Source organism: Lactuca saligna, chromosome 8 (assembly GCF_052625555.1).
Source record: "Lactuca saligna cultivar CGN05327 chromosome 8, ASM5262555v1, whole genome shotgun sequence".
Classification (NCBI taxonomy): Eukaryota; Viridiplantae; Streptophyta; class Magnoliopsida; order Asterales; family Asteraceae; genus Lactuca; species Lactuca saligna.
In genome coordinates this window covers 104527678-104536295 of record NC_136424.1, presented here as the reverse complement: position 1 = coordinate 104536295, position 8618 = coordinate 104527678, and the positions used below count along the sequence as shown (strand labels likewise).

General features: G+C 30.6%; 1 long non-coding RNA gene across 1 annotated transcript; it reads right to left on the bottom strand.

Moving 5' to 3' along the window:
* Positions 1–6791: 6791 nt before the first annotated feature.
* LOC145008012 (uncharacterized) lies at positions 6792–8096 on the bottom strand. The gene is made up of 2 exons (XR_013663230.1): positions 7959–8096; positions 6792–7136 (listed from the first exon to the last, which is right to left on the bottom strand). It is a non-coding gene; the product is annotated as an uncharacterized LOC145008012 (long non-coding RNA).
* Between the last annotated feature and the right edge of the window lie 522 nt (positions 8097–8618).

The following is an 8618-nucleotide window of genomic DNA, read 5'->3' as shown; positions in this document are numbered from 1 at the left end:
TACTATTACTTGATGTAATTAATTAATATTGGTATTTGTTTAAGAAATTTAAATTAATTTAAATATATTTAATATTTTAAAATTTTAAGTTTTTACTCCAAATTGAATTTCTTAATTATTTTCCTTAATTCGAGTCTTCAAAATTTTAACAAGTATTAATGAATTATTTATGTATAATTGATTTGTATAACAAACTTTGTAACTTGTACCTCTTAAAATTTAGAATATGACTAATATTTTTATAATATAGTATACCATAAAAGATATACACAATGATTAATTTTAGTTTTAATAATAATAATAATAGTACAAAATTTAAAAAATGTATTGTTGATTTCATTATATAATTTATCTAATTCAAACATTAGTCATATAAAAACATATTTAGATTAGATAACATCAGAGCTATCGATCTTAAATTTTATAAATGTTAAACATAAATTATATACGAGAAGAAATCCCTACTTTAAATATCAGATATCTAGATTAGATATCCATAATTCCATATATCAGAGAACACTTTAATCCTAAAATGACGAGTAAAATATGAATTTGGTACTTGTGATGTATGCGTTTTTAGAATATTGTCCATAGAAAAAACGTTCTTTTTTTTAAGTTCAACAGCTAGACCATTAAAGTTAATGACATGAGATTTAAATGGAAATGAGACATAGAAAATGGACTAAAAGTGTAAAGGATTTCTTTTAGACGCAAGCCAAAAAAAGATGTTAAAACAATCTATAGGAACCATTTTTGACATTTCCTCAATTTTTTTTTTATCTATATAACCTCCTAAAATAGCACGTATTAAAGTTCAATCCGTCATAAGTCATACTGTCATACCCTATATATATAAACAACATGAATATTCTACAATTCCCCTATATTCACCTTCAATTATTGTTAATGACTGTAGAACCAGCTTTTTCAATGTCGCCAACGTCCTCATTAGTAGCTATTCAACGATCATCTTGGCACTCACAAGTGCCTTACCTCTTTGCTGGCCTTGCTGCTATGATGGCTCTCATTGCAATTGCGGTCTTCATCCTCGTTTGCTCCTTCTGGAACCTCTCGCACTACACAGAAAATAGGACTGATGGTGAAAGTGACCTCGAGACTGGAAATGGTGATGAAGGCTCCACAATTGATAATTACAACAAGGAGCCCCCAGTTTTAGAAGAGAAATATCTAGTAATCATGGCTGGATTAGCGAAGCCAACATTTTTGGCAATACCCACTTTGAGCAGGCCAAAATCAATAGGTACCTGTAGTTCCCTGAGCAACTCAACGTCGTTGTCAATGGAGAAAGCTTCAACGTCCATGGTGGAAATAGTGGAGAAGCAGAAACAAGGCAGTAGTAATCAGCAACAAGTAAGGAACACATACAACAGCGAAACTGAAGGTCAGGCCCCTTAGGATTTTCAAGAAGAAAGAAGAAATTTCTTTTTATTTGCTCTTGTGTTTGCTTTTGAATAACAGAATGTACGTTTAGCAATGAAGATTGATGTGGAAACACAAAAGTATAGTTTTGAAAATATGGAGGTGGATAAGGTTTTCTCATTTCCACTTTTTGGGAAATCTTGTAACCATAATATTTCCATCTCTTCTTTCTCAAAGTGTTAGGTTTTAACATGAACAAAAAGGATTTGCTAACTAGGCAAAAATTGAGCCAATTACAATTATGCGATTAATCTGTAACCAAACAACACCAAAGGGATAAAAAAAAAAACTACAAATTAAACACCATGCGCCAGTTCGCTACCCTTATCTTATCTTATTAATTGGTATATAAATTCGTTATGGTCCCATCAAATAAACTCAGTCTGTGCCAAAGAATAAGCTTTAATTTATAACACAATAATTCCTTCGTAATCTGGACGGTTGACATTATGACATAGCTAGTTTTATTACCTGTTAAGCAGTTTCTAATGTTCTTTCTTTTTGAAAAAGCATTATTTTTTTGGTTTGAAACGAACCAAAAATGTTATTTGTCTTGTTTAATAATTAACCAACAAAACTCCAAATGATATATAGACATAGAACATATATTGCATGATGACTATGACTCGATTATCCACTATAAGGTATTCACATTTACTTTAGACACATTACTTGTTCACTTTGGACAAGTTAGCATATCTTTTTTTTCACGTAATATCTTTTCCAATAATACACTCTAAGTGATCAAGCAACAATAATCTCCCTACAAGGAATCAAGGCAACAACTGCTTATCGCCGCTAATACCCTCATATACCGCCATTAAAACAATCATTGCCGTTGTTCCGACTCTAATGCTAGAAAATCGATGTTATTGACGTAGTTGCTAAATGAGTAGTCCGTAATGCAATTGAGTTGCCATTAATGATGTCACTGTAAATACCAACGATTGAGTTGTCGCTATTAATGGTATCACCAGTTCACCACTATTTCATCTCCCTTAGCTCCCAAATATATATATATATATATATATATATATATATATATATATATATATATATATATATATATATATATATATATATATATATATATATATATATATATATACACCCAATAAGCAATGAGAAAATGACAATCAATTTTTTTTTAAACAAACAATCATGTAACACATTCACATCATAAATAAGATAAAATCTTCAAAAACGCAGACAACTGAAATTAATTTTTGCATCAATTTCAGATTGAAATTTCTAAGTTTATGATGATTACAATGAAGACACATAAACTAAAAATTGATGATTCAACATACTTTCATATTTTTGTTAAGTGAAAAATGACACATTAACCCTACTGTTATTATGATTTTACTCATTCAGTCCTTAAAGTTATTTTTAGGCATTTTGAGGGAACAAAGTGTTTTTGTCAGGTCGAATTGATCACTTTGGATAAATTAAAGAGGTAACCCGGTTACCCATTTTCCACATAGATACGATTTAACCCTTTTTCCCTTAACACACGTTGACTTTCAAAAGTCTACAAATTTCTTATCCACATGTACAAAACATAAATCCTAATTCTTTTCACCCAAATTTGGTATACTCCCCTTCAAAGCACCACCATGGAGGGTGAGCTCATGGCATCATTTTGGAATGGGGCATCAATTTAGGATTAGTTGTTATGGGTATTTAGTTTTTTTGATCAAAAGAAGAAAGCGAATGCTCGAATCGCAACTTGAAAAGAAGAAAGTGACAAATAAAAAAAATGAAAATGTGGAGGGACAATGAACAGTGATAGCGACACTGGGGACGACGAACGCCCATGGAGGCAGTGGGTATGACCAATGATGGCACTACCGGAGAAGACTAAGGGGTGGCAATGACCTGACTGACCAATGTATAAAGCCTCCATGCGTATTCCTCTCGTTGATAACTATCAGCGTCTCCCCTAACCTAAATCTCAAGTCTTAATAGGACTCATGTGGTAAAGTTAACTAGAACCGCCATAACACCAACAAGACTTATGACAAAATTAGTTTGAGCGAGGAAGAATGTGAGGTTACCTGGATTCCACTGTTGGATATATAAGTTTCGTCACATTTAGTTACTATGTCAACGATCTGATCGCTTGGACCGATATCTGGTAAGTCAAAAGGTAAATGAAGTTGCATAAGTGATCAAGACCATAAGGAAATATGTAATCATATAGCCCCTAACTTGCTAGAAAAATGTTGTAGGATTTGTTATTGGGTTAGCTCGTGTGACCAAAATAAGAGCTTTTATTTTGTTTTTGGTGTATAACTACTCTAAAAAAATGTTGAGTAGATGGATAGAGCTTCCATAGTTGGAGATGCAATTGAGTATATAAAAGAGTTGCAATCCCGTAAGTAAGTGTGCGTTTCCAACCCACAAGTGAGTGAGTATGTATGTGTAGACTTCAAGTTCAAAACGTTTTAAGTGAGCTGGTGTAAGTTGCTTATGTGATTCTATTAACCGGTTAAAAGAGGTTAAGGCGATTAAATGAACAAGTCACTAAGCATTTTGTTCCCTCAAAAGGCTCGAAAATAATGGACAAACGCAAAATAGGGCTAATCTGTCATTTTCCCTTTCGTTAATTATAGTATCTTACCATTTTTTCTGTTATAGCGTTATACTTTAGATACCATGTTCTTTTTTTTTTCTTTCGGTGAAACCAAAAATTTGTCGCGTGATTGTAATGACTTGAAAGTTTAAAAAATGTCTCGTTTAAATTTAATTTGATTTTCTTAGTAGCGTCGTACTTTTGCTTTTGTAGTACTCTAACATTGTAGGTTAAATAATTCGCTTATTAATTGATATATATATATATATATATATATATATATATATATATATATATATATATATATATATATATATATATATATATATATATATATATATATATATATGTTACAATGTGGATAACATCTATTGTGTGGTCGTAAGAACAATTTTGGATCAATGGATGAATAAAACGAGTGGTTATGATCTAAGAGCCTATGATATTACAATAAAATAACATATATCATATAATATCACAAATTTCATCATAAGAGTATTATAGTCAATTACACTATATTTAAAAAAAGAAAATTTCGAATTTTAAGGAATAATATAATCTTTTAATTTTAAAATTCTGAATTTTAAGATTAATTGAATTCGAATTCTAATATAGTTTTAATTATAACCGATTTTATTCTGTTAGAATAACACAATTATAGAATAAGACTATTGTCGATGATATTCTATAAGAATGTTAATCATAAACTAATAAAGTTTAAAATGTAATACACAAAAACTTTCTTTAACCTACACAAAAACTTTCTTTAACCTAATAACATGTCAAATAATCATATTTTATGAACCACTCTATATCAAAAGATTGAAAAATCTTGGAAAGAATATCAATTTCTAGTTTGCATTCTTTAAGAATGAAATAAAAGAAGCATTCTTGAAATAAATTACATGAAAAAATAATAATATATTGATGAGGATTCTAAAAGAATAAATTTGGTTTATTAAAAAAAGAACAAACTGATGATACATTCTAAAAGAACAAGATAAAAACATTTCTTTCTTTTTGGAATATAGATGATCATTTTTCATCTTCATCCCACACATCGTCGTCCAACCTTTAGGTATTTGATCATCATGTTCTCCTTAATGCACAATTTATCTCTATTACCTTGAGGCCCTTTATGATAAATTCATTAAGAATAACAAACTAAAATCCCCTGTTCACGACCAAGAAAAAAAATAAAAGTCATTTTGTGAGAAACATCTATGATAAAAAAAAATGATGCATTCCATAAGGAACATCTATGACAACATGTCAAATATTTATCAAATACATTCTTAAAAGAATAAAACGGAATAAGCATTCTAAGTTTAACGAATTCTAAAAAAAAATATTCTCACATTAAGGACTAGCATTTTTTATAGTTTGTTTTTGTTTTTTCTTTTTAAGCCTACTTCTATATAAGATTTTAGAATGAATGACTAACAATTGGCTTTGGCTTGTTTCATATATTCTGGGATCAACCAAAATCTTTTTTTTTTTTTTTTTGAAATGATAAATGATTTTAATATAAGAGATGAATGATTGAAAATAATATCCGTGAGTTTTACTTTAATCGTTGTAGATTGGATGAAAAAAAAAAAAAAAAAAAAAAAAAAAAAAAAAAACCCTTCAAGGGGAAACTATGAGCAATGACATGAACATCTAACGCTACATTTTTTTATTGAAAAAAATTTAGAGATAATCACATGTTTTTTGGAAATATATATAAGTAACGGAAAAAGTTGAAGAAATTTAGTCGATTATCATCCCATTTTCATTTTAGTAATTTTTTTTGAAGAACGAAAATAGTGATTTCATAAAAGAAACAATGAAATACTGGTTCTTCTTGATCATATCAATACCAACGAAATTGAAGATTGAGAACAACAACATATATAATAAACCATAAATTCATATTAATAAATCAACAATTATATACCAAAAGAAATAAATCTTCCAAAGATATTTAACAAGAAGTTTTAACAGAATACTGGATCGATTATGGCCCTTAATGATTGAGTAATATGACATCGGTTGAAGTTCTATTAATCTCTTCATCTTCTTCCTTTAGATTTTTGATGCCTCGTGAACATCTCTTATTCATTCTCGACTTTATTTCATGAGCAACAGGCAACGAGGTTATTTATGTGGGTGTCCGGAGGTATGGGTGCATTTGCTCGCCGAAGAGTTTAGAGAAATAGAGGGATGGCTGCCGACGATTTGAGAAACAAAGATGGAGAAGCCGAAAAGAGGCGTAGAGAAACACCATAAATTGATCGATTATTTCTAGTGGTGGTGAAGACGAATTAAAACCAATTTCCTATTTAAAATGATATTAAATAATTTAACAGTTTACTATAAATAATAATAGATATGATTATAATAGTACCCTTATATATGGAGTGTCGTTCGTTCCTTGTGCGGTGGGTGACTTATAATCATAAATGATTATGTAGTGTCATCCGTTCATTTCACCTCCGCCACCTTCCCCACCAACACAATCGTCACTGCCACCACCACTACCACCACCTATGTCCGCATTTGAAACCTACCACTGACATCTCCGTCACTTATACTCAATTTGTAGAACTCGTTATTCGGTACCTGTTCGGCCAACTACCGAATAGCGAGTACTCGAGAATACTCGGAGAGTACTTGGATTCGGTAATTAATGTAGAAATAATTTTAGATAAATTATATGTTGAAATCATAAGTTAATACAATAAGTTGATTGAAAAAAAAAAAAAATAGATAAATATGAATACACAAAAAATGAAAAATACATAATGGTTTCACTTCATGGGTAATTATTGAAAAATTAAGATATATACGTACTAATAATCACATGTGTGTGTTAAATAATAAATTATTAAGTATATTATACATATTAATCACCGAGTTGACCGACGTTTACAACATTGTTCAGTTCAGTAAGCGGCCGATCGGGGCTACTCGGGATTCTGTAACTCGCCTCGGTAAGGGGCCAAGTAGCGAATACTCGGAGGAGTCATCGGCAAAGTCGACGAGTTTTACAACACTGCTTATACTACCGCCACCTCTAAAACCACCATGCCTTCTGTCACCACTCACCAATCATTATCATATATGATCACTTAATCTGTGAACAAATGAGAAATATATGACTGAAGTTGAATCTCAAAATCTTTATTTTTTTAATCTCAAGTGAACCGTCTTATATAAAAAAAAGGTTCACTTGAGAAAATAAAAAAGATTGAAAATGGGGGAATTATTCTCAGCCACTCATTTAATTAGCCTCTAAACATAAAGAACACGGTGGCAAACTTGTAAATTTGATATAATAGCCTTTAATCACAAATACGTAAGTGTAGAGAATTAAACAATAGTTGAAAGTCATTCTTTTTTTGCTCTTTTAATCCAACCTTCAATTCTACTTAAATACGAACATATCTTTAATATCTACGATTAATTGTACTCCCAACATCATTAGAAGAACATCATCGATAATCAACAAAAAATTCAATTCGTATCATTCATTCAACATCGTTCAACAAATAAAGCATCAAATTAAGGTTAGAAAAAGATCAAATCATTTTTTGTTTGAAAATTCTCATATATTTGTCTACCAATCTATTATTTTGTAAGATTTAAATAATCAAAGTATCATATTTATTATATTTTTAAAAAAGTTAATTTGTATGCACTCCAACTGTTTGATGAAATACATAAACTAAATTACCACGTTATATTCACATATGAATATGTTTTTTTCTCACCTGAATCAATATGTGATTATTAAAATACAAAACTGATAGGTTTTTGGACATATGAACATTCCTATGTGCACATACAAACCCTAATGCTTGGATCTAGGTTTCTCTAATTAAACATGCATTGAATCCAAGACTTCTAATGGCTAATTAGGTATAAGAACAATACAAAACCAGAGTTAGAAGCTTACCTTGAAACACTTGTTTGATCTTCTTGTTCTTGGAGCTTTAGAGTCACAATTGTCACTCCTCTAATGGCTTACAAACACCAACTAGCAAAGAGAATGATTTGAGAGAGAGGAGAGAGGAGGAAATCAGCCAGGGTTTCCTTGCTTTAGAAGAGGTGCTGATTTCCCTATCCTAAGGGGTCTATTTATACTTGTAAGGCTCCTAGGGTTTCACCCTTAAACCCTAATTGGATAACTTAGACTCTAAGCAATCCTAACCCTTTCCTTAGATATGCCTTGGACGATTTTGAGGCTTATCCTATCCCTAGAAATCGTCCATACCCTATCTCTTAAGGATTCATAGCCCAAAGTGTAACTATCAAACAATTGACAGTTTATACCCTCTTATTTAATTAATCTCAGTCACCACATTAATACTAATTAATCTATGACTTATATTAATCAAATAACAATATTATTATCCCTTATATTATTCTCATAATATATTAATAATATATATTCTCTCATAATAAATCATCCTATCAAGTTGCTATGGTGAAGGCAACCCAAAAGGACCATGCACAATCGGGTCAAATACTTGCCTAAAATAGTTGCAGCCTTAGACACTATTCCAACAGTCTCCCACTTGGATAAGTCTAGTAACTATATGCACACGTACAATCC